The sequence below is a fragment of the Natator depressus genome, chromosome 6 (genome assembly GCF_965152275.1).
Source record: "Natator depressus isolate rNatDep1 chromosome 6, rNatDep2.hap1, whole genome shotgun sequence".
NCBI lineage: Eukaryota > Metazoa > Chordata > Testudines > Cheloniidae > Natator > Natator depressus.
In genome coordinates this window covers 47,422,092-47,449,333 of record NC_134239.1, presented here as the reverse complement: position 1 = coordinate 47,449,333, position 27,242 = coordinate 47,422,092, and the positions used below count along the sequence as shown (strand labels likewise).

The following is a 27,242-nucleotide window of genomic DNA, read 5'->3' as shown; positions in this document are numbered from 1 at the left end:
TTTGGTCTGAAAATCTTCCTGAGTTCTATGTGCTAAGTCACTTGCCTGAAATCCAGCCTGCCTGTGTGTGGTTTTCTTATTTCTTACAAGAGCTTTTTATTTCAGCTTTAAATAAATTCCAGTTAGAGGAATCATGTCACATTGCAAAAGAAAAGGCAATTACTTGCTAGTAGCAACTTGTTACAGAGAAACCAAAGAACACATTTGGTGAAAGAGCTTTCATCATCCTCATAATTAGAAACTAAGGAGAATGGGGGAGAGAAGGAGGGTTATTATGAAAATGAATCTTATAACTTAAGTTGGAAGAAGAAACCATACAAGTACTGGAGGTTGGGTTCATGTTGCTGACTCAGGAGCAAAACAGGGTCATGAGCACTCGATAGATTACGCTTAGTCCCATATGCTGTGGCTTTATTACGAATAGTTTGATTAAATCCTTTCTAATTAGAATATAGTAATTGTATTTGCCTATCTGTCTTAAACAGAAGTTCAGTGCATTCTGCTAGAGGCTAAGACCCAGAGTTTAAAGGTGTTTTGGTGTTGCTGTGCTCAGTGTTGCAATGCCTAATGTATCTAGGAGCCTACAATATCAAAAGGGATTTAGGCACTTAGGATCCAAAATCCCATGGACAGCTGATGGGAGTTAGGGTCCTACATATCTAAATTGCTTCTAAAAATGAGATTAAGACTTCTAAATCAGTTAAGTGTTGCAACATTAAGCTCAGCAACGCCTATGTATCTTGAAAAATTTGAGTCTGTGATTTGAAAAAAGCTCCTTGAGCATTTAAAACAGGGGTGGGCAAACTTTTTGTCCTGAGGGCCACCTCAGGGTTGCAAAGCTCTGTGGAGGGCCGGGTAGGGAATGCTGTGTCTCCCCAAACAGCCTGGACACCACCCCCTATCTGCCCCCTCCCACTTCCCGCCCCCTGACTGCCCCCCTCAGAACACCCGACCCATCCAAACCCCCTTCTCCTTGTCCCCTGACTGCCCCCTCCCGGGACCCCCGCCCCTAACTGCCCCCTGACCGCCCCCTCCCTGGGACCTCATCCCCTATCCAACCTCCCCTGTTCCCTGACCACCCCCCCAGAACCTCCGCCCCATCCAACCGCTCCTGCTCCCTGTCCCCTGACTGCCCCCTGAGACCCCCCCCCGTTCCCCACCCCCTTACCATGCTGGAGCCAGCCACGCCACCGCGCTGCCCAGCAGGAGCGGTGGGCCAGAGCACTGGCGGCGCAGCACGCTGAGGCTGCGGGGGAGAGAGACCAGCAGGGGAGGGGCCGGGGGCGAGCCTCCCCAGCCAGGAGCTCAGGGGCCGGGCAGGACGGTCCCACGGGCCGTAGTTTGCCCACCTCTGATTTAAAATATGGGATTAAAACCAAGGGCTTGTCACAATGTGACAGGGCAATAGCTTGCTGCTCAGTAATGTCCCATGTGGACACTGCACAGCACGCTGGAAGTTCCATAGTGCACTTTGACATGTTGCTGTTTGAAATGGGTGTTTGTCAAAGCACATTACTGCACTTTCAGCGTTCTGTAGCAGCGTCCACATGGGATGTTACTGTGAGGCAACCTGGAGCACTTCAGATTCACACCCTGGCGTGTGATGTAGTAATGTTTGGTGTAGACAAATCCTACATTTTAATCCATTTCTCAACTGAACTTTTACTGCAATGAAGGGTAATCTAATAAAATGATACAACAAAGGGTTAAAGAGTCTATTCCATCTATGAACAGAAGTTAATGATCATGCAGTGCTGCTCAAGTAGTCTACCTAGAAAATATGTATGAAGATTAAATTTAGCTCACCATAAATAGCTGTAAACTGAATAACATGAGAGAACACAGTGTGAAAATATAGCAAATCACACCTAAACGGTTATTTAGTTAAAGAATTCCCAAAGGAGTTTTTGCAATTTGCTTACTTGTTTTACTTACTAGTGTTATCTCATGAATTGTAGATGGCTAGTAGAGAAGCTTTTGTACATTAGCTCTATTAGCATAAAACATAGCCCTCACAAGGTACATTTCCCCCTGCAGCAGGAGAGGAAATCTGAATTAGGCAGTTTAATTTAATGCTTGATTGCAAGGTTAATGGAATCATCACACAATGCAGCTGAGTTTATTTACTCACTTGAAGAAAATTTGTGTGTGTGGAATAAACAGCAATTTCAATGCCTTTTTATTGAGTATTTGTTTTTTTTAAGTTTGTAAATTAACCACCTATGGTTTCATCTCTTCCATATTTATGGTTTGGTGTTTACCAGCTGGTTGCATAAGTTTGTTTCACATTGTCAGACAGAGCTGCTTGATATAAGGCTACATTAGATTCATGCTCAAAGCTTCCAATTACTAGAGTGCAGAATATGGATATCCGAGTTGAGAAAAAAGTTTAATATAGCTGCGTACAAACATTCCTTGTTTCTTTCTGTGTAGATAATTTGAGACCGACATCTAGCTAAATTACTGTATCTTCCCGAATAGCTCAGAAGACTATATTAGTGAATGTGACTTTATCAAGAATAACTTTAAAGCTACTATTAAATATGATAAGCAAATATCAATAAATCTGTCTTTTTTTAAAGCCTTAATGAACGAGTGCTTATGAAACTATTTTTGAGTATGATTTACTTGGATTATTTCACTTTTATACTTTAGATTGAGATTGGAAAAATTAGAAATATTTTAATATGAAAAGTAAAACAGCTAAAGGGATTCTTGGACCCTTCCAAGGTTCTTCACACCTTGTCCTTTTGAATGCATCCTTTCAACTCTGCTGGGGAGAGAAATTTCACCTCAATTTAAATTACATCCCCCCCACTGCACAATGAAAGCTACTGTGTTGTGGGCTGCAGTTAAAAAGTGGTTCAATCTTCCAGCATAAATGGGACCAAACTGTGTTTTAACTGTGTTTTTGAATCATGCTTCACCTTTGCAATGGCCAAGGTTGTAGCACAGTCCAGGAACACAATTATTGAAACTGTACGTTTCTGCAGTACTGTGGGAGCAGATTGAGTTTAACTATGTCACAGACGTGTGCCATGATGTAACTATTTCCTGCAACTCAATAGCATTTCACAGCATAGACAAGAGTCTCAGATAATCTTATGATGATTATAGACATGGGTATGGACCTAAGAGAGGAGATACACTGTAAAATACAGGTATTGAGAGTTAAACTGAACCAGAGCAGAATAAAATCAGGGAAATACAAACCACAAATGTAGTGATGTTAATATGAAAGTCGGTCAATGGAGAGAAACCCAATATTTTTAATGCAGTCACCACTAGGGAATCTTTTGGATAAATGTGTATAACTCAGCAACATTAATTTTGTTTCACTAATACCATCTTAATTCCTCTCACTTATACCTGTGTAACATTATCTACTTCCATGGAGTTAATCCTAATTCACAGCAGTGTAAGAGGGGAATTAAGCCTAGGGACTTTTTACCATCTGCTCCAACTCCATAGTAAAACTTGAAATAGAAACTTCAAATTTGCAACTACCTGTAGGTATCAGTGATTAAAACTATAGATGTCACTGGTTCTGTATTTTTACAGTGCCTTTCACAATGGGGTCCTGGTCCATAACTATGGCTCCTGGGTGCTGGGGTAACACAAATAATTAACAAAAATTGTTGCAAGATAAAGATTTGAGCTAATTGACGCACACAACAGAATGAAAAACTTGAGACCTTTTGACAATGTCAAAAGACAGTGGCAGAGGACAGGGCAAGTAGTGGAAAGCAGACAGCCATAGCCAAGGAATAGATGTCTATGACTGTGGAGTGCAGAGGAAGAAAATAACATAATTGCCAGCCCACTGACCCCGACAGCAAGTTATAGATAGCAAATAGCTTACTGTAGCCCCAGTACTGTTTAGACTCTGAGGCACTATGTCCTGTCATTATTCATCCCATGGAACTGCATGTGAATTGATGGTAGGTTGTGACCTTTATTAAATTGGCTTTAAACTGTACTATTGAAAAGCCTGTGACTTGACTGGAAAATCCTTCGTTTTCCTCATATGACAGTGTTGTGCAATTCTCACATATCAGTTTACATCTAATTTAATTAAAATATTCTGGGCAGATTAATTGCTTTTAAAGTCTGTATTCATTTTATGTACAAAGACTTTAACCACCGCAAATTTCAGAAGAAAGAATTGGTCCATAAACCTAAAACTAGAGGATTATACAGAATACAAAAATATTAATGCTTTGCGTGGGAGTCTATGCCAAATGTAGGAAGAGTTCTTTTTTACATCACACATACATATTCTGTTGTACTGTATGTGTTTCTCTTTAAAGAATGTAGTACTCATTAGTCATATGAAATATTTATTTTAATGGCTTTCAAAAAAGCACAGATTGATTCCTTTGGAAGAGAGTTGACTCCTGTTTTAGAATGGCAGCATCAACAGCAATTTACCTGAGATTAATGGCCACTTTTTAGGCAGTGGGAAGAAATTTGTATTTCATGTTTGCAGGGAACCTGAACAAATGTTAGGTGCAAAAGAAATGGTAATAACAAATGGGGACTTGCAATAATAATTAATAGTAATACGTTGGACTTATTTCACTTTTCTTGCTAACATCTTCTTGCAGCTTACAAAGGTGGGCAATATTATCCCTGTTTTAAAGTTGGAGTACAGAGAACGGTTAAGGGTCTTACCTAAGGTCATAGTGCAAGCCAGTGGTTGAGTTAAATGTAGCTTGCATTCCTATATTTTGACTCTGAGCAATAGACTACACTTTCATGGTGTAAAACCTGTAGGTTGCAGCATGCATAGGATCACTAGTTGTGAGTTAACTGAGTGAAGTATAACAGGATTGCTTTAAAATGACAAGGCTACTAGTAAGTTGGGTTAGTGCTCAATGGGGGATAGAGATGGTTATATTATCTGGGTAGACGTGGGAACTAGGAGTGCACTTAAAAAGAGTTGAGAAAAAGGTTGTATCATGTGATCGATTTGGAAGTAATACTCTCCCTTTTGAGGGGAGGGGGGAGGAATGTTATCACTTTCGACAGGGTGAGAATACTATCACAGATGCTGCAGTAATGGGCATAATATAAGATGATGAGTGGACTTATTATTTTTACAATGTTCATCATGAAAATGTTGCCATTTACCATTTGCAATCAACACAATTCCACCACAAGTCCCATACTGTTAATTACTTGTAAATAGCAGCATTTTAGTGGAAACTGTCATGGTATTTTCCTTAGCTAAAATAAGAGAAACAAGGTGTGTGAGGAAATATCTTTTATTGGAACAACTTCTGTTGGTGAGAGAGACAAGCTTTCGAGCCACAGAAGAGCTCTGTGCTGCTAGAAACTAGTCTCTTTCATCAACAGAAGTTGTTCTAATAAAAGATACTACCTCATCTACCTTGTCTCTGTAATATCCTGGGAATGACATCTCTACAACTACACTGCATACCACAATGAACTGAAATAGTACACTTATTGTTACAGTAAGGTGTCTCTGTAGATCGTGGCAAACAGGGTGATGAATTATTTTCAGAGCAATAGTGAACCACAAAACCCTGTTATGCACCACAACAGTCATACTCCTTTCATCTTGGATTCAGTTTTATATAATTATGCTACTTTAAGAAGGGCAGCATTATACTGCTGTCTGTTACTGAAGTGCAAAACACCTATTGAAAACGTGTCTGGAATTTAAGACAGCCTTTATCCTAAAATGTTAAAGCATGACTTGTTACATTTTAACCTTTAGGTTGTCAGCGCCTTGATTCTTAGAGTCTGAGTGCACAAGCAGATACAGAACAGCTTTCAAGGTTAATGTGTAAGAAAACTATTTCAGTATATTTTTAACTCTAGAATACTCGTGACAGTCTCTCTCCCCTTCAGTGGCTTCTCCATGTGCTCACAGGTTAATCCCTTTTGCTCAGAGGCAGGCTGTTTCAGTGCCTTTCTTATCTGAAATTGTGAAATTGCATCCAAAGTCTTGTAGTTCACGTCAGCATTTCCTAATTTTTGTCAGACTGGAGAGATCTGAGTTAACCAGAGACTGCATCCCACAGCAAAAGTGCAGCTGCTCTTCCAGCTAGTAGTAGCAGCCATAGGAGTTAAGATACTACAGTTGTTGCCATTACAATGCTGTCATTTACCTCCTGGATTCCACTTTCCTACCCACAACCCTTCACCTGCTTAAAGCCCTAAAAATTGCAAGTGCATTTGGTTGTGGGACAGCAATGTGGAGCAGGATACCTTCAGACAGGTATCCAATATAGTAGGTAAAATATATTTTCACAAAAAATAGTGAAAAAGCCATAAATCTGGTAGATTTCAAATCCATCAAAGAATAAATATATATTAACATCTGTGCACTAAGTCAGACAAACTATATGACATAACTATATATACAGTTGCTTAATAGTGAAACCAAAGGATTACTCAAATGTTCAATCCCACCAGATCTACCACTCAGCCTCATAGTCTGCTTGGATTTTATCAGTAAGCTCAAGAAGAAACGCCACTCCAAAGATGTAAGATGTACTTTGGTGCACGTCGATAATCATCCCTCAGCCTTTGAAAGATACCATGTTTATCTTGAAAAATCAGATACCACAGCAACAAAGAAACAAGTTTCTTTGAAGCTTTTGGCCTTGGGATTTTGTAACAAAGATCAGCTGATTAGAATTTCAAGTTGTAACAATACAATATACCTTGATTTTGTATAAAGAAAAGGAGGACTTGTGGCACCTTAGAGATTGCTCAAATACATTTGTTAGTCTCTAAGGTGCCACAAGTCTTCCTTTTCTTTTTGCAGATACAGACTAACCCGGCTGCTACTCTGAAACCTTTATTTTGTATAGTATCTTTTTTACAAGCTGTAAACCAAAATGCTTCTTGGGGCTAAATAATACAATTACTATATTAAACAACAACAAATAAAAGCAGAAGGCAAAAGTGTAGATGCCAGCTCTGGGGGCTTTGGGGTAACAGGCCCTGACAGAAGAAAAGACATTCTCCTCTCAGTCCAAGGAAAATAGGACAGTCATAGGGTAGGCACCCTTGGCCATAGGTCCAAATGAGAAAATAAACACAGGGCAGCTTCCTTGTGCCTAGATCAAATGGACAAAACAAACAAAAATAGATACTGGTTAAAGTCCTGGGCACAAGCATAGACCTCATCCAAACAGGACAAGCAGATAATTAGCAAGTTGTTCTTCTTCCCTCACCCGTATCTGGTTCAGGAGTCTCCTGGGCACAGACGATACTAGAGAACAACTCCTCCCCTTTCTGCCACTGCAGAGCTACAGTACTACCACTCAGCAGTTTAACAAGCTACTCCTGCCAGATACTCTCTCCAAGGTTGGCAGCTCACCTCAGGTAGTCTTTCCAGGCTAGATTGGTCTCCATAGTTTAAAACTCAAGTGAACTGGCTTCATCACAGAGATAGATAGTAAAGACATGGAGTGGATCTGGACCCCTGAGAATTATACCTTTCTTTACTCCTGGTCTATGCAGTCCACCCTCATGGATAGCCCTTTTGGGCCTGATTCTCCATTGCCTTATACTTGGTGTTTTCATTTTACACTTATGAAAGTGGGTGTAAAACACCACAGATCTTACCTGTGTACATTAGGAGGGACATCTCACTTTTTCAAAGTATTGGGTATTTGCTTCCAGTGGAAACAGACTATAAAACCATGTTAACCACTAGTCTGATCCAGTATGACTAATCTTATTTTCCTACACGTGGGCCTAAATTTTCCTAAAGTGTTTTTCTTTGTGTGTAAGCACATGTATGTGTATGTAACTATAGTGATGTATATGCAATTTAGAGGCTATGTGAAGCCAGTGATATTTTGTATTTCCAGTGCCTGGAACTAGCATTGCCTTCTCTGTTACATGCAATTTCTTTTAAAAATGCTTTGGGCATTAAGCTTGTATTCCACGAGTAAACAAGTTTTGCTGACACAAAGGCCATTTTAAACTGTATCAGGGACTTCGTGCTTTGCATGACAAACCAAAGAATGTGCAATGTTCGCTGACACAGTGCAGACCCTGTTATTTAGTTTTTCATGTCTAATAGCAACAATGTCAACATAGTCTCAAGATTGACCTATTCTAGTAACCTCTGAGTTCAGGATTTGGAGATTGGATAGATAAAACTAATGACAGTTTTCAAACTCCAAAAGCAGATTCAGATGTTTGTACTACTTGACCAGCTTGAAGGTTTTGGTATGGCTATAGAGCAAATGTAAAGCGAGTTGGGGCTGAGGGTGGGTTCTTTTTCGTTCTGTGTGCAGTCTGAAATGTCTCATTTTTTAAAAGGTGAACACTACAATCACAACTCCTATGGCCTGTGTTGTATTTGTGGTAGTTCGACGATACACAGTGCAAAGGACTTTTTACTTAAAAAAAACAAAAACAAAAACAAAAAGCCTCAGTGCTCAAGAAAGGCTCCAGGAGACTGAAGTCTTTAGCCATTGTCAGGTATAACTTGGGTGATAGTGGTGCAAGCTTTCCCACACTGTTCTGCCAATATGTGCCACTGCTGACCTAGAAAAATGTCTAGGGGTGAGGAAGTAATGTAGTTTCCATGCCCATTCAATGATTTTGGCTTCCCTGCTGAGGTGACCAAGAAAGCCATTTAGTTGGTGTTTTTTTTTTTGCAATGGGGACACCTTTCCATTAGAAAATGGATAAAGACTGCCAGCTCATTTCACTTACTGTGATATAATGACCCATGTGACTCCTGTTGATAATCAATGGGAGTGGCATGGCATAAAGCCCATCCAGCACTTGGAAAATGTACCATTATGGTTTCTAATTTACCTCACTTGGACAGTGCATTAGGCCTTTCAGTGGAATTGTCCACAGTTGTATATTACGCTAGTGTGGGATGACAATTATATGTATACCGCAGATATCTTCAGTTTGTATGTGATTCCATGTGATTTGTTAATAAACAGATTTAATCTCCATAGCCAGGAGATTAGCATTTTACACAGTGACTTTACCTCTGCAGTAATTTTACTGCTTTGGAAGTTATATAAAAAAACAGGCAGTCCATACCCATGATAAGCTTGTCTCTCATCTTCCTTGCTGTGCTTCTTTTGGCTCTTTTATCTCCTTATCTTGAGTTGTCTTCAGCAGACTTGCTGAATTTTCAGTAGATTTACACCAAAACTTGCTTGCTTCAATTCAGTGAATAAGAATTGTCTTAGGAATTAGGACACTAAATGTCCAAGAGAAACTATAAGGGTTATATACCAGTGAAGTCAATCCCTGTATATTTACAAGATTACATATTTCATAAACAACCACAACAACAAGTATACATTAGACAATTATAATTAATTACACACTATATCCTGGAAAATCTTTGTCAAGGCAGCTGCTGTAAGACCGTGTAACTTATTTTTTATTAGTAGTAGCTTATTCTATTCAGTTTTTCAGTAAAAAATAAAGCACTTGATTCTGATTTAGTTTACAGCTGTGTAACTTGAGGATAACTCCTTTGAAGTAAATGGAGTTATATTATTGTAAAACGGGTATAAACCCCAAAGAGCTTCAGGGAACTCTCTCATTGTGGGAGGCCACACTCAAGTATATCAGGGTATGAATGGTCAATAAGTAGCCGGAGGGTCACACTGGACATTGGAACTCTAACCTTTGAATAGTATCTGAACAAAGCCCCAGGTCTGAGTTTAAAGAATTTTAGCTGCTTAACTTTTCAGTCCTTAACTGACAAGGGCTCAATTCAGCTGATACTGCTGTGTTGCTGCACGCTCTCATCTGCCTCAAGTAATTTCTTATCTTCTTAATCTAATTTTAACTTTAAATTGCATCTTCACTAATTATTCTGTAGTTTGAGTTTACTTTTCATTTGCATCAACTAATTAATCAGTCTGTTTTTAGAGGAAATGAGAAATTCCTTTGAATTTTCCAAACAGATATCTCCCCCCACACCCCCTGCAATTCATGTTCTAGCATAAGTGATTTATTCTTGTCATGAAATTTGCAACCAGGAATGTTCATAGTAACATTCCTGGCTGTGCTTTGCATTTGTTTGAAACTATTGATACTTGGTAGGTGCGATCTGATTTGCATTTAAACAGTTCTGGGTTTCACTTGTTTTTTGTTTTTTTTTATTTTCAGAGATAATAAAATGCAGGCCCAATACTAGATTCCATGTGCACTCAAATCTGAAGTTGAAAAGCTGTTTTGGATGTGTAAGGAATGAGGGATCAGGACTGTATATTTTTTGTAGAATAGTCAGAGATGAAAACATAGAAAAAGGAGAGGAAAAGGAGGAGGGAAAATCATAAATGAGTAACCATCACAAACAAATAGATATTAACATCCTCATGCTGGGTGAAATTCAGATACTACTCCTGTCTTCAAATTGGAGTAGCGGTGAGCATCGTACTGTTCCGTGTCTGACTACAATAGGTATACAATTGCTGGGTTTTTAGATTATCCGTATGTGATATCTCATGACACCTAATGTGCCAGCTCTAAGTTTTGCTGTGTTTTTTTTAATATCACTAGCTACATAGTGGTGCCTTAGGATTAGTGGCAAACTGTAATAGTCGGCATTCTTTACTATTGTGGAGGAGGATTGGGTTTTGCCCATAGCCCCAAAATTTAGACAGTGAACTCTGATATCTTCTCTGTGGCTCAGAGCTCCTCTTAGTTGAGTTTCTCCAATAGCTGCTGACTGTTCTTTGATTTTTCCCTCTCCCCCACTCCCTGCCCCATTTCTGTTCTTTACCATGCTACATGGTCTGCTTCTGCATTGTTTACAGTCAGTTCAACATGAGGGTCCTAAACTTTTCTTTCCCATGAATCTTACCATGTGTCATCCATCCTCTCTCCCTGGCCCTGCCCTGGTTGCTTAAAACAACTCTTTCATCCCCTCCCACATCAACTGCTACTTCCTCCATTCTATCCAAGCTGGCTGCTTCACTGTCCCTTTTTCCTTCCATCTCCACACCATTGTCTCTGCAGCCTGATTTGAACACTAGCCCCCACTAGCAATTGCTAAGATCCCTCTGCCTCTACTTTCATGAAGCTATTCAAACCTTCTCTGTTAAACAGATGTTTGAATTTAATGGTCATACCCCACTTTGTATATGTTGTTCTCTTGTGGACTAATATCAGTCACTGATTGGATCTATAGATTTTAGCCCTTTGGGATAGAGACCCACTTCATGCTGGGAATTGACCTGCCGCTATAAAGGGTAAAGAACATTTGTGGCATTGCATGCATTTTCAGAAATATAGGGAGGATTGCAATTAAGAGAGCCAAACATAATTTATAACTTATTACTGGGCTAAGCAAGGATGGGTGGGAAGGTGGGAGGGAGGACATAGCTGTCGACAGATATTTAAAGGATACTAGCACATCATAATTTAGTGTTGTTTCACATAGGAGTAATGGAATCAGATTAAGACAGGGAACATTTACACTGAACATAAGGGAAAACTCCCTGACACGTAATGAACTGTGAAATAGTCTCTTAAAGTGGGAGAGGTGGCAGGTCTAGTCCTTGGAATTTTTAAATCTGAACTGGGCAAAACATTACAGAAGAATTGCACATTGACAGGAAGGTGGACTGGATGACCTAGGACATGTTTTCCAGATCTAACTCCAGGGAGTTCAATATTAATATGAAGCTATTATTAAAACACATTACTTTGCATTTGATAGTGCATTTTGATTAATGCATTTGATTAATGCATTTTGCATTAAAGTATTTTGCTAGTCGTGAGCACAATTCCTGAGTACAATGCAAGGTGGATAATTATCCATTAAACCACCCAGTGGAATAGATAAACGGGTACTACCTGAAATAATTTAGTACAGTGCCATCTTCCATTATTTTTGATTGATCTGAAGATGATGCACATCCTTTTGTAGTCCTTTATGCAGTTCACTTCATGCCAGAACTTCTCCAATAGCTGGTGTAATCCCTTGGCAGTGTTGACGTGTAAAATATTATCAATCAGTTGCAACTATAGTAACATAGATCTGTTGACACATTCATCTGTCTAGTGAGCTTATGTAGAAGATGTCTAAAAATAGGCTGCAAGAAATCAGAGCTTGCACCCATGTGTTGGTGTCTGGAATGATCCCAGTATGCTGTATAATTGACAAGACCTAACAGCAGTGGAATTGTCTATGAAAATTGTTTTTAAATTTCGTAGGAAACAGTTTAATTCTGAAGCACGTTTCCTTCTAAAGGATTCCAGACCACTTCCCCCTTTTCCACTGACCACAAAGATGGGTCTGCATGGGTAGAAAGCGGGGAGAGGGTTGAACAGATGTTTACTCTCCAACACTTTGACCAACCACTGTAATCCTGCAGTGATTTACTGAGTTAATGTTGGCTCTGTCGGCATTCATTTATGACAGTTCTCCAACCACAGCATGAAACCTCACTTCTTAGACCATTGCAGTTAGTATCAGTAGTGTGGCTGTGTTCTGCTACTTTTCAGATAGAACAGAGAAAAGAGAAAGCACTGTGGAGATACAGAGCCTCCACAGGGTTGCCAACTTTCTAGTTGCAGAAAACTGAACACCCTTCCTCCACCAACTTCCCTGAGGCCACGCTCTTGCCCCATCCCTTCTCTGAGGCCTGCGCATTCCATACCCCCACCCTCTGTCACTCATTCTCCCCTACCCTCGCTCACTCACTCATTTTCACCAGGCTGGGGCAGGAGTTTGGGATGTAAGAGGGGGTGCAGGCTCTGGCTAGGGGTGCGGGCTCTAGGGTGGGGATGGGGATAAGGGGTTAGGGGTGCAGGAGGAAGCTCCAGGCAGGGGCAGAGGGGTTCAGAGTGCAGGAGGGGTCTCAGGGTTGGGGTAGGTGGTTGGGGTGCGAGAGGGAGTGCAGGCTCTAGGAGCGAGTTTGGGTATGGGAGGGGACTCGGGGTTGGGGCATGGGAGGAAGTTGAGGGTGAGGGCTCGGGGTAGCACTCAGCTCAGGCAGTTCCCAGAAGTGGCAATATCTCCCTCTGGCTCCTAGGCAGAGGCGCTGTCAGGTGGCTCCGCGCACTGCCACTGTCTGCAGGCGCCGCCCCCACAGCTCCCATTGGCCATGGTTCCCAGTCAATGGGAGCTGAGGAGCCAGCTCTCGGGGCAGGGACACTGCACTGAGCCCCTGTGGCTGCCCCTACGCCTTGGAGCCAGAGGGAGATGCTGGCAGTTTCCCGGGAGCTGTGCGGAGCCAGGTACTGCGGATGACCAACCAGACTCTTAACAGTTGGACATCCAGTCAAAAACCGAACACCTGGCAACCCTAGGCCCCCATGTTCTGGGGGGTTTATTTCCAAACCCCTTTGAAGGGCAAGAGGGGACAAAAGGCTTTGACAGTGTGAGGACCTTAAAGTGGGGGTAAATTACTACATTAAGCCCCCTTCATGCTGTCCTCGTAGTGTAAAGGGGCCTTAGTGTAACTGGGAAACAGGCTCCTAAAGTTTCCAGTCTCCTATTTAAAAACACCCATGTAGGGCTGAAGTTGGCCCTATATACATATTACCCAAGAAAAGCTAAGGTTGCAAAGTTGAGCACTCCAGAGTAAGGAGATGCCAGAACTAAGGTCAACCTTAATTCGGCTCCTATGACAGCCTTAACTTGGCTCCCTTGTACGTGTGCATTATGATACAGTCTTTAATTATGTGATCATATATACTTTTCCACAGGTCCCCTGCCTAACATTCATTGCACAGAATGAACCTGCTTTGGGGATGAATCAGGGTTGTGTAGTGAAGGGGTCTCTAGTTTGTTAGACCCCCGCTTCATTTGTTGCAGAAGTTGGAAGGTCTATAGAAGTTGGAAGGCAGGGGATTGCAGGGAGAGAAATGAGGGTCTCATGGTTAAGAAAGTTGAATGCTGCTCTGGAGAACTGGGTTCTATCCCTGCCTCTGCCACAGAGTTCCTGTGTGATGCTCGGCAAGTCACTTCATCCAGACTTTTTACGGGATGACACTAATTATGTGTTCCTCATTTCTGTGTGCTGAACTTGAGACTCTGGGGTCTGATTTCCCTCCCCCTCCAAAAAAAGTTCAGCCTAAGGCAAACATCTGGGAGGGAAAATTTCTGGGAGGCAAAAACTGTTAATGTTTGACGAAGTTATAAGCAACTAACAACATGGTCTTATAATAGGTAGCGTTGGTAAATCTTAATAACAGTGTAACCAGCCTTGCCTCTAATACAACAATTTCTTCACTGCTGCATTATAGCTAGCTATCTCTAGACGTATCCACAGACAACAAACATGCCCAAAGCTCAACAGGGGTGAGACAGGAGAGGGAAATATTGGATAAGAGACAGCTGAGCAAACCTTGACTCTTATGAAAATGCAACAGAATCTTTAAGCATCTTGCAGAACAGACAGGACCTCAGTCTTCTGCAAAATGGGAAGTGGAGGGGAGAGACATCACCCAAGAAATCCATGATATGGAATATTTCTGGAAGCAGATGGCTAACAAAACTGAGCCAACAAGAGAGCTTTGTTCAAAACTAGTTAATAAAATGAATTTATCTGCAGAAATTCATTGTTGGAGTAATTAAATGATTACGTTTATTAGGGGTACAATCTTAGATGAGAAGGGTAGCAAGACTTAAAGGGTTTATGATCTTGCATAGCTGAGCTCTTATTGTTGTTGTTATTAATGTGATTATTTTATTATGTTAAAGAAAAAATGCAACTGCTTGTATCTTTATATCAGTTTGGAAATAAAGAGAGAAATATAATCTAGGCAATCGCGCATATATTATCTGAATGAGTTACTTTTAAGCAGTCTGCAGTTTAATGGTGGTGTGGGATACTGTACCATGGGAGTGAGTCCACTGGGCATTGAAGAGGATCAGATGCTTCAGGGCAATTAAATACACAAGATTCTCACTTTAAACAAAGGCAGTGAAGGGAGGCTCCCAGTGTTCTGTGCAGTTAATCATCAAGAAAAGAATGAGTAGGAAAAGAAATAAAAGATGGTGCTTTTTAAGGAAAGGAGGTTAGACCTCTGTAGGATGTCTGATTGAGTTGCATCTCAGTAAATAAAAAGCACTTGTTATGTTAATGGCCAGTGTGTTCAGTAACGTGGTTTGCCTTCAGATTATAGGTATATTAATTAGACTGTGCACATAACCAGTGTTGCTGCTAGTTTTTCTCCTCACCAATGTTCTTGCTTTAGCATTTTTATTTATAAAATAGCACCAGATATTCATGATTATTGCATATTTTTAGTTTGTGAAAGCACAGGTAATTTATGGATTCTAGCATTCTCAGACAGGAGCCCATTGATGACAAAAAAAAGTACATCACAAAAGTGTACAGAACAAGACCATGACACATCTCACCTCTGGTACTGACTGCTTCCACTGTTGCACATAATTATAATGAAACTAAAACAATTTAAAAGATTATACAAAACCAAAAATAATTAAAACAGCCATGAAAGCCTGAATCTGAAATATAATAAATTGATCTAATACCTAGTAATAGATCTCTGCCACGAGCAGCTTCCTTTTCTCCTAGTTTTGTTATCTCCCCCTTGCCTTCTGTTGCATCTTATGGAAATCTTATGGAAATCTTATGATCTTATGAAAATCATTTTTCATTTTATTGTATCTTATTGAAGGCCAATTCCTGCTCACCTTTCTCACGCAAGCAGTAGCGTTAACTTCACTGAGTAAGCCAAGTAGGAATTGGCCCATAGATTGAAAGTGCCTGGCCTGATTTTTCTGCTTGCCTGAAAGCTGCTTTGGTGCTCCATTAATTAATTAATTGATTGAATAGATTTAGGTTATTAGCAGAAACATGCACACAGATCTCCTCTACAGTGTTCTTTCCCTGTTCGAGAATAGCGTGGGTGACTTTCACATCAGCTTGGGTGTCTAAATATTTATCAGTGTTTGGGAGTATAGGTTACCCTGACTATAGTATTTTGACTCCACTGACCTCTGCTTTCTGAGCCTCAGTTCTGCAGCTCATTAGTCAGAGGAAAGAATGATTATAAGGAATTTTTTTAAAAAAACAGTATCTTGGGGAAAGATCTGAGATTTGTCATCTGGCACTCCAGACTAAATATTTAACATAGTTCATAAGGTATATAATGGAAATATTTACTTTATAGGCAACTGAAAGAATATAATTTACAACTCATTATCAGATTAGCTTTTCAGGTATCGGGTAACGATTATAACCCTCCAGGGCACAGAGATTTGGGGTAAGTAATTCTGTAAAAAAATCAGAATCTCCAAAGTAATTCTGTTACAGAGAAAATAAAGTTGTTAAATACAATAGCTTGCCAGATGCTACCTTGTCCTTTTTGTCTACACATACCTTTGCAATATGTGTTCTCCATAAAATAACTGAAGAGTTGTTTAACCTGTTGATTGCATGATGGTATCTCCGTTTTTTAAAACAGTGATCTCTTCTGGGAAAAAAAAGTCCACATTGTTAATCATTGCTAAGGAGGAAGTCTACAGCCAGAGTAATGAAGCTGTGTACTGGAGAGAGCCTCAGGAAGAATGAAAGAGGACAGCCTCCCCTTTTGAGGCTATAAAGCACTAGTGAAGCTACTCCATAGCCACAAATGCAATCTCGAGCTAGTCTTCCTCATTGAACTGCCTGGAGGGAATAGCTCATGGATGATCCAAATAGCTGCAAAATCTCTATCCTTGCTTCAGCCCACACATCCCAGTTTTGTTGTATATGGGTTTTTAGACTGTGCCCATCACTATGGTAGCTGAGCACCCAGTACATGGGTAGGAACTTAAGTGAAAACCATTGTTATGCCAACCCAATCGCATCACCGTTAGACTTCGCAGTTCCTGTTGCTGATTCTTAGCTCCCCAAATCCTGCTTCCTTCTGCAGTGGAATGGCACTGGTCCACTGTATCTGTGGTAGTCTTCACCCATGAGTGAAAGGAGTGAACAGGATTTGCCCAGGCCTCCACTGCATTGCACAGTCTGTGGGAAGGTGTCTTCACACCTCACCCCTAGGCCAAGAAATGGTGGTTACAATTGCATCCATAGGCTGCAGTAGACCCCACAGATCCTAGTGAATTATTATTGTCTGTGAAGGGAGGGAAGTTGGCAAGATTCACATAGCTGTGGATCTTTGAACCCAGCTCATGTGCTGCTGTACCGGCAGTCACCACAGAACTAAGTGCCATGCTGCAAAGGAGGTGTACAACATCAGTGCAAAATCACCCAATCATCCTTTGCAGAATGAAACACAGCCAGTTCTGCCCCTGGACGCCGTCTGCACCTGCAGAGAAGGGGAGTGAGTTTGCCCCCTACGTGGATAGTCATGAGTAAGTGCTGGAACATACGTTTTCATCTTACTGACCATAAAAGTTTAAAATGTTAGCCTTTTGATCATTACACTTCTACAGGCTGAGGTTTCTTCCAGTCAAACTCCTTGAAGCTGATATGTTGGCTACCTAAACAGTTTCACTGCAGTACTATGATGAGAAAGGGCCATTAATATTCTCAAATGATCTGAAGGCCTTGACTGGGAGCATTATTACAGACTAGTTCTCTTTGTAACAGTCAGGAGTTCATATGTGGAAGTGCCGATTTACACCAGATGTTTATGGGATAATAAAGGAGCTTCATTTATGGCATATGTCTGATCAGTCACACTTTTCAAATATTATTTTAAATTCTAAGCTTTATTTGGAGAGCTTAGAGTTCTCTTATTGATTCATTAAGAGTTTATAACTCAAAAAGGACAGGAACGTAGAGTCCATGTTCGATACTAAAGGTCAGACATTACAATGCAGAATTAGAAAAGGCTTTTGTTTAAATGCGCTCACCAGTTAAAGTCAGTGTTTGTAGGCAGATAATACATATCAGATTTTGAATAAATTCCTTTTATTGTGGAAAATTGTAGATTGAAAGGAAACTCGGGGCTGTTCTTGCCCAGACATGAGTGAAAATGGTATGGGTGAAAAAAGAAAGGAATCTGAAATCTTGACTTAGTTTCATTAATATTCTGCTCAAGAATTTGGAAATGGAAAGAGAGTAGATTTGATAGGCAGGTAGCAGTGAGAGAGAGAGAGAGAGAGAAACAATTCACAAGGGAAAGGATGCGGAAATTCTTGATGAAAAGATTTTACAAGATAATCTGAAGAAGAAACCTGCTTTTGGCTCAGATGCACACTCCAGCTCATTCATCTCCTGTGCAGGTAAAATGGATTATTTTGTTTTATTTACAGAACACAGATGAGTTTTTGAAATGTATGTGGTTGTGGATTTGTATATGGAGATCAATTGTGTTAAAGGATGAAAGTTTGTGTGTGTGTCCTTTCACCATAATACATTTTTGGGAAAAAATCTTTTGTTTTGGGGTGTCTAGACTGCCTGAGAAGGAGGATTTCCACTGGGATATAGAGCCCTTTGCTAAACAGTTAAAATCCAAAACATTAAACATCAGTCTTATTTGATGTTAGCTTGATTTAACACTTATACTTTATTAATTGAGGTTACTTCTGTGGTGCAATGCATTAGCTTTTTAACAAGAATGCTACCCAAGTACGAAAAACAGAGAAGGGTCTGACTGAAAAGGCAGGTGGAATTTAAGTGGGCAGATTGTAATTATGACAGTATCTGAGCTAGGATTTGACCAGGACATAGTTAGCACCTCTGCTCATACAAAAAGTGCCATGACATTTTTAATGACCACCAATGGTTAAGGCCTTTTGTATCTCATGTGAAAGATGGCATATTCAAGAGCACAGCACGCTTCAAGCAGCATTGATGTAGCACTGACTCAGATAGTGCTATTTATTGACAGCTGCAGCACCTAAGTATTCCCTAGCGGTTAGGTATGTCAGATTGGCTGAATGCATCCTCTTGACATTGTCCTGCAGCTCCTAACTGTTTATGCAGCAAGAGACTAGGATTCAAATTTATCTTCCCCTCCGTGGCAATGCAGAGCATTACTACTAGACTTCTGGATTTTTATAACCTTATTTGTATATTTTGCTTCTGTCATTTACTGATACAGAAATTATATTACTAGTCCCAGAAACTGAAAACAAGCTTATAAATCATATATACAGATAAGCTACCATATCCATCCCAAATCCTTTCTTCAGACTCCTGATAAGAGAATAACACTTCAAATTTCACTGTTTTTATAACCCTTTTGTATTTCGGGGATCAAGCTAAAATCTTAAAAGCTGCTGAAGACAAGGATATCTCATAGCATTAAAGAAATAAAATAATGTTCTGTTCAGCAGCTTAAACCAAAAGAATAGAATGTTTCTCTTTAGTCAAGGAAACTTAAATTGAAATCTATCATTCACAATGATATATTCTTTACAGCTATGAGATACTGGTAAAAAAAAAGAACGTATCTTTTGGAAAGACAAATTAACTTGTATGATTTGGAAGAGGGAAAGTAGAAAACTGTACTAAAAAAACAAGGTGAATGATATAAGCAAATATAGTGCCCATATTTTAAAAAGGGAAGAAAGAGAACCCGAGGAACTACAGAAGGATCAGCCTCACTTCAGTCCCTGACAATATCATGGAGCAGGTCCTCAAGGAATCCATTTTGAAGCACTGGGAGGAGAAGAGGGTGATCAGGAACAGTCAACATGGATTCACCAAGGGCAAGTCATGCCTGACCAACCTGATTACCTTCTATGATGAGATAACTGGCACTGTATGGGGAAAGTGGTGGATGTGATATATCTTGACTTTAGCAAAGCTTTTGATATGGTCTCCCACAGAATTCTTGCCAGCAAGTTAAAGTATGGATTGGATGAATAGACTATAAGGTGGATAGATTGTTGGGCTCAATGGGTACGTGATCAATGGCTCCATGTCTAGTTGGCAGCCAGTATCAAGCAGAGTGCCCCAGGGGTCGGTCCTGGGGCCAGTTTTGTTCAACATCTTTATTAATGATCTGGCTGATGGGATTAATTGCACCCTCAGCAAGTTTGCAGATGACACTAAGCTGGGGGAGAGGTAGATACGCTGGAGGTAGGGATAGGGTCCAGAGTGACCTAGACAAATTGGAGGATTGGGCCAAAAGAAATCCTGATTAGGTTCAACAAGGACAAGTGCAGAATCCTGCACTTAGGAAGGAAGAATCCCATGCACCGCTACAGGCTGGGGACCGACTGGCTAAGCAACAGTTCTGCAGAAAAGGACCTGTGGATTACAGTGGATGAGAAGCTGGATATGAGTCAGCAGTGTGCCCTTGTTGCCAAGAAGGCCAACAGCATATTGAGCTATATTAGTAGGAGCATTGCCAGCAGATCGAGGGAAGTGATTATTCCCCTCTGTTCGGCACTGGTGAGGCCACACCTGGAGTATTGCGTCCAGTTTTGGTCCCCCCACTACAGAAGGGATGTGGACAAATTGGAGAGAGTCCAGCAGAGGGCAAGGAAAATGATTAGGGGACTGGAGCACATGACTTACAAGGAGAGGCTGAGTGAACTGGGGTTATTTAGTCTACAGAAGAGAAGAGTGAGGGGAGATTTAATAGCAGCCTTCAACTACCTGAAAGGGGGTTCCTTAGAGGATGGAGCTAGGCTGTTCTCAGTGGTGGCAGTTGACAGAACAAGAAGCAATGGTCTCAAGTTACAGTTGGGGAGGTCTAGGTTGGATATCAGGAAACACTATTTCACTAGGAGGGTGGTGAAGCACTGGAATGGGTTACCTAGGGAGGTGGTGGAAACTCCATCCTTAGAGGTTTTTAAGGCCCGGCTTGACAAAGCCCTGGCTAGGATGATTTAGCAGGTGTTGGTCCGGATTGGACTAGATGACCTCCTGAGGTCTCTTCCAAACCTAATATTCTATGATTCTGTACTGATTTAATTCTTTTTCTCCTTTCTTGGATCGATTGTTTACATTTGAGGGGATTATTAAAATTTTTGGCCTTTTTATGTAGACTCTATTTGCTAAGTGACCATTTGTCTTTCACAATTCTTATTATTATTATTTATTGTTTTATTTAAGTGACATTTAATATTATTTTTATTTATATGCCATATACATGCAAGACACTTTATACACCTGCATGCATGCGCACACACACACACACAAAGTGTCTAGCTGTGTATATATAAGCAGACAAGGTCCCTGCCTCAAGGTGCTTGACATTTGATAATGTTTAAGACTTTAGGACAAATCCTATTCCCTTGATTCGTGTAAGCAGTATCATTGGATTCAGTGGTCACCTGGGGTTTACTTAAGTTAAACTACAGGAATAAGTGAAAATTACATGTTTGTTCAACTGCTTTAGTTTAGATAAGACCTTTCCTGCCTTCCCCTTTCCTCATTCCTTACAGAAAGTAACCATTTACACATGAGGCCAGATTCTGCCACCCTTGTTCATTTGAAAAGTGCATCAGTGAATGTGTACCCAGCACTTAAGTGACACCAACCTCGGCAGCATTGCAGAGTCAATCTTTAAGTAAAGATAAAGTGACGTTAAACAATTTCTCCCACGTACTCTGCACAAACCGGCTTTTCTTCTCCATCAGGTATATATGTCCTATTGCTGGAGTTATTTGTTGTCTTGAACAAACAGTTTGATTAGTAAAAGGAAATTCCCAGGATTTAGAGACTGAATGTCTCTTACAGTATCCCCCTAAGGCATTGTCAAAGCACCTGATCTTAACATACATGATTTGTCTGTCTGAAATCCTGGTCCCTTGAAGTCAATGGGAGTTTTGCTGTTGACTTAAAACAGGACCAGGGTTTCACTACAGGACTCCTTTGCTATAGAAATCCCAACATTCAGGGACCTTACACACCAAAAATCCTGTCTTTGAGAATTTAGAATAGATTTTCATTGTGCCTTTAAGAGAAGATACTCCGCTTCTTGCTTGAAAGCATTGGATAGCACCATTGACAATGGTATATGTTTGCTGCTTTAGTGGAAGCATCTCCAAGAAATCTGATAAAATAGGACTAAGGGATTTAGAGTTTGAGTGGTTCTTACATGACATACTGTGAAATAGATCACATTGCTGGAGGCTTTGTATCTTTCTTGCTACATCTGAAATCTTTCCCTAAAGACATGCCTGGCCAGTTCCTACATGTTATATGTGCATCAGCGTACTACAACGTATCAGTGACTCTTTTTTATTTTCTGCCAGTGTAAAGTTTACCAATATTCAGAACAGAGCCCCTACATTATTTTGTTCATCTTTAATTATATTAAATCCTCATAGCAAGCCAGTACGCAGCCTAAATCAATGGATTGGTTGCCAGAGAACTCTACAGGGCCAAGGCAGGAAGAATCCTGCCCCCAATCTATAACCTGTACCGTGAATAGGTTCTGTGGCTCTAGTGCCCCTTCCATCCAGTGGTGTGTGAAAGAAACAGAGGATTGTTATTGCTTAGATGTACCCCACCTAGCTCCCAAGCTCCTTTACCTGAACACATGCAAGAAGCTCTCATGGCAGCCACCGCAAGACCACAGCAAATGTGCTCTCTATATCTTCTCCCCCATTCTTGTACAGTGGAACCACGCTGGTTCTGCTTCACCTCAGCATTTCATTAGAAATATCTGGTCTGATTCTCCTGTCACTTACACCAACTTTATGGTGGTGTGATTCCGCTGATTTGACTCCTGCTTTACTTCAGTGAAGAGCAGAGGATCAGGCAGTCTTATTTACCATTTCAGTTTCTGGTTTGAAATTTGCTTCTGTTTCACACATTCTAAAATAGTAAATGAGGTTAGGAAAGAGTAAATTTAAAATATGCTTATTTCATTAGTTAAATGGATAGTTTATTTCCTATTGATAAGTGCAGAAGTACTGTACCATTTTTAATCTGATCAACAATCGTTGTAATAGGTACAGAAACCTTGCTACATTTATTTTTCTCATATAATAAATACGAGCACAGTGACAGCACTGAAAAATGATTAATAATAATTTTTATTTTACTTTTAAAAATTGATTTTTGTTCTAAATTCTCCTAGATTAACAGAGGGAAAGTACAGAAGAGCAATAGGAGTACACGCAAGTCTCCTGAGAATATTTTGTGTGTTGTAAATATTTAAAACATCTCTCATCCGAAGGGGTGTCAACATCCTTTTAAAAGCGGCAAAGAGTCCTGTGGCACCTTATAGACTAACAGATGTATTGGAGCATAAGCTTTCATGGGTGAATACCCACTTCGTCAGATGCCTTTGCTGCTTTTACAGGTCCAGCCTAACACGGCTACCCCTCTGATGCTTAACATCCTTTTAAAAACTTAACAAATTGATATGTGGATTATTAAAAGAGATCACTCTACCAAATTCTGAAATGCAGCTCTTCTGAGATGAAATACTGCAGACGCTAAATTAGAGACACGAGGTAGGTGAGGTAATATCTTTTATTGAACCGACTTTTGTTGGTGAGACAAACTTTTGTCCTAGGACAAAAAAGAGGATGCTGCGATCCTTGGAGTACCTTTCCGAGCCCTGAAGACGAGCTCGATGTGGCTCGAAAGCTTGCCTCTCTCACCAACAGAGTGGGTCCAACAAAAGAGGTTACCTCACCCACCTTGTCTCTCTACTATCCTGGAACTGACACAGCTAAAACTACACTGCACACACTAAATGGCATACAGCAACAATCCATAACAATGGTGTCTTCGCAGTCTCTATTAAATGCATTGTGGGATCCTGCCATGCTTTTCCCTTCCACTGTAATCCTCAAACCCTACTCTAAGTGGTACAACTTGAATAATTGGAGAAAAATGTAGAGGGAAGTGGTATAACAAAATAAAAATCGATTTTCAAGTGTTACATTGCTCTCTAAGGCAGGGTTTGAAATGGGATAGGCTTGTGCATTTTTAACCTCACTTGAATAGAATGTGATCATATAATTGTAGTCTTAGAATCTGGCACTTTTCAAAAGAGACGTAAAACAAAGATTTACTTTTTATACGCATGTATTAAGTCACATACTGTTTTATCTCCTTTCAATGCATGGACATAACTCCAATTAATGTTAATGGAAGTTACACACATGCATAAAGAAGAAAATGTGCCCCGAAACTGGTTGCTCTTTTATCGTTCTGTGATTTTATTACCCTAGGTATGTATGACACATTGCAGTGTTTTCTAAGCAGCTGCTCTTTAGGTAAATTAATATCTGGGGTCTCTTTACTTCTCTCTCGAACTTTAACTGCTGTAACAGAGCTTAATGTAAAGCTGCTCATAGCTTATCTCACCAGATTGCTATTTGAAAGTTCTAACAAAAACACCTTCATAAACTGCTTCCATAACACACTAATCTCCTAAACTTCCTGACACTTTAAACTATGATTATTACTAAGTGTAAAACCAGTCCTGAAATGTCCCTCTGTGCATCTTCAGTACCATGGGCGTATGCTGCAAAATCCCTCTCACTTCATGGTTACAAAATAGGAATTATTAAGGAAATAAAGACTGAGGCTGCAGCTTTGGGTATGGTGAATGGCATCATTCCTTAAGACTATGATCTTATTTTAATTTGGATTTAGAGAATTAGCAGATCGGATGCTATGTTGTTGTTCTTTTTATTTGCTTGGCTGTAGTTTCAGATTTGATTTGACACTGAAAGGAACTAGAATATGGCATGCAGAACTCCATTATTTCCCCTGAGCATAGACTTTTTAAAATGCGGTGTGGGTATTGAATAGCAGACTGACATCATTGTTGTTCCCTGTGGTAATTACACTAAGAATACATCATAGCATATTATATAGTTGTAACACTCTGATAAAGGTTGTCAGGACTTCCATTCTAAATCCTCATTTTAAGTGCTTTGATCACTATTAGAAAAATCATGTTTGATTCAGTCCTGGTACATAGGTTTTCAAAATAAAATGGAATCTAATCCTTCCTTTACTACTCTGATTAAAAAGAAAAGTCTTAAAGAATTTCAAAGTGCTTTATATAAATTCAATAGGAATTACTTTAAAAGTGTTTAAGGACTCTTTCTGTGCTCTGTTATAACAGTTCTATGACAGAGGAGCTCCAGTGATGACATGTCAGTGTAAAACTGGTGTTGTGGGTGGAGAATCGGGCCCATTGAATTTAATAGACAGATAGGTTTTTTTTAAGCTATCGTGTAAAATGCTGTAGCAGGGATAAAATTTAATACAAAAATGTATGGGATGGATCTGAAAACCTAAAGAAATGCTCTAATTTTCTATAAAATCCCATAGGGCTTTCCTATGTAGGCAGGTAACTAGAAATTAATGTTATTGTATTGTAGCTTATAAAAGAAAAATGAGCTATTTCAGATTGGTTATCCAGCATAATAACTTTTGTATGATCAAACTAATAGATGACACACAAATTGTTCATCAAGGACTGCTACCACCTGCATCAACAGAGGCAGGAGCAGGGTATGAATAGCACATCATTGTCTTCTCTCTCTTTTTATGGGTTCTGGATAATGCATATTTTGTTTAAAGTACTACGTGCTGCAACTACATTAATATCTCTCCCACGTAAGGCTCAACAAGCTAATGAGGCTTCTAGCCTTGTCATTATACAAATATGCAGTGAAAGAGTGGGTGACTGTGCTCCAAGTTGGAGACACATTAAAAAGCATAAGAGTGGTGCTCCTATCTTTTATTCATCACTAATCTAGTTTAATACAGATAATGGTCTAGCTGCAGAAAGAAATTACATTAACAGCCTCTCTTTTCTTGCTAAAACACAAACGTTTATGTTAAATGATGCTTTTCCGAGTTTCTTTGATTATTTGTATTTGTTCTAAATAGCAAATTGTCACATCCGCCATCGTCTAAATAACCAGTCTTCTGTGTTACTATAGTAACATGGTACCCACTAAAATATAGGCTCTAGAATAGAAAGGGAAGTTTGGGCTTTGACTCGCTTATTTGGAGGTTTTGGCAGGAGAATTTATCTCCTAGAGCCTGTATTTTAGAACCTTTTGAACATTTGCATTTTAAACCTTTCAACCAAAAAGGTGTCATAATGCAAAAAAGATATATATTTATATGCTGTAGAATATCTAGTCTCTAAAGGGTTAATACTCCACTATGGTAGACTTCTTCTGACTTCTGTTCTTTCCTTCTGTTCTCTTTGGCTTTTAGATGAATGATTGGTGTTTTTTTAGAGATGAAACTAAGGATACAGCCAGTATTGCCTCTCCCTGACCCCTTCATGTGAAAGTCTGCCCATCTTGCTTCCACAACACACTCTCTCATCAGTAACCTGAATATTTGAGATCTAACCTAGATAGATTAGAAATCTAACACTAGTTTTTAGCATGATGAATAAGTTGTCTTGCAAAAATGAAGGAGTGTGTCTGTTCCTATAAAGCTGAGAGTCAGTGAGCTTGATGGTGGGCAGTAATAGTGTAAACTACAGGAAATGTCATTTTTATACAACACAAAAAACTATGTTAAAAGAACATCATTATGGGTTCAACCTTGATTCACCCCTTTATGTATTATGATTCAGTATTTAATGGCTCAATCACATAATATTTTTTCAGACTTAGTTGCCCCCAGCTCAAGTCTACTTGTTCCGTCAGTCCAAGTTCTCCCCTCCTGGTTTCTCATCCGATCTCTCTCTTCCCTCTATGCCTCCCAGTCTCCCCATCCCATCTCCGTCTTCCTTGGCTCATAGTCCCAGTCTTTTTGCCTAGCAGATCTCAGTTCTCCCCCTACCCACCAGCTCCTTGTCAGATCTCTTTCCCTCCTCACTGCCCCCATTTCCCTGTCCCTGCCCACTGATTCTTACTCCCAGTCTGTTCCGTGTTTCCCTCACCAGCTCCAGCCCCAATCTCCTGGCCCAGCCACTTCCAGGCTCCCCTTCCCATCAGTTACCAATCCCAGCGTCCTCACCCAACCAGTCCTAGCTTGCCTTTACCCCAGCTCCCCAATCTCCTTACTAATCCAGTCCCAGTCTCCTTGCCCAAACATTTCCAGTCTCATCCTTCCAAGTCCTAGCCACAGTCCACCTCCATCACAGTATCGAGAATTTTTTAACATGGGCAAAACAATGTATTTTTCCCTAGCCTTGTTTTCTGAAATGACTACATCATTTTGCTGAAATTTCCCAAAAAGTTCAATCTGAGGCAGAAATACAACATAGAAAATTTCAGCCCAAACAGTTAAAAGTTTGGCAAAGTTATAAGCAACTGAAAACAGAAACTTATAATGTGAAGTGTCAGGCAACCGTAATAATAGGCAGTTCTACCAGCCCCACCAATAACTCCCCCCAGGCTCCCCATTTTTCAAGGGAAGTTCTCTCCCCAAAAACTG

The 27,242-nt window shown here is 40.1% G+C and overlaps 1 protein-coding gene and 1 long non-coding RNA gene across 6 annotated transcripts in view; one reads left to right on the top strand and one right to left on the bottom strand.

Annotated features, from left to right (window-relative positions):
* Positions 1 to 16,420, bottom strand: part of LOC141989004 (uncharacterized) — a 61,370-nt gene extending 44,950 nt beyond the window's left edge. For 2 of the 3 annotated variants that reach the window (XR_012639893.1, XR_012639894.1), the window contains exon 1: positions 16,335 to 16,420. This is a non-coding gene — a long non-coding RNA (uncharacterized LOC141989004). Of the gene's footprint in view, positions 1 to 9,054; positions 9,121 to 16,334 lie in introns of those variants that run through there. The other variant, XR_012639892.1, reaches the window with a different exon arrangement.
* Positions 1 to 27,242, top strand: part of NAV2 (neuron navigator 2) — a 354,826-nt gene that overhangs the window by 248,836 nt on the left and 78,748 nt on the right. The window lies entirely within an intron of this gene.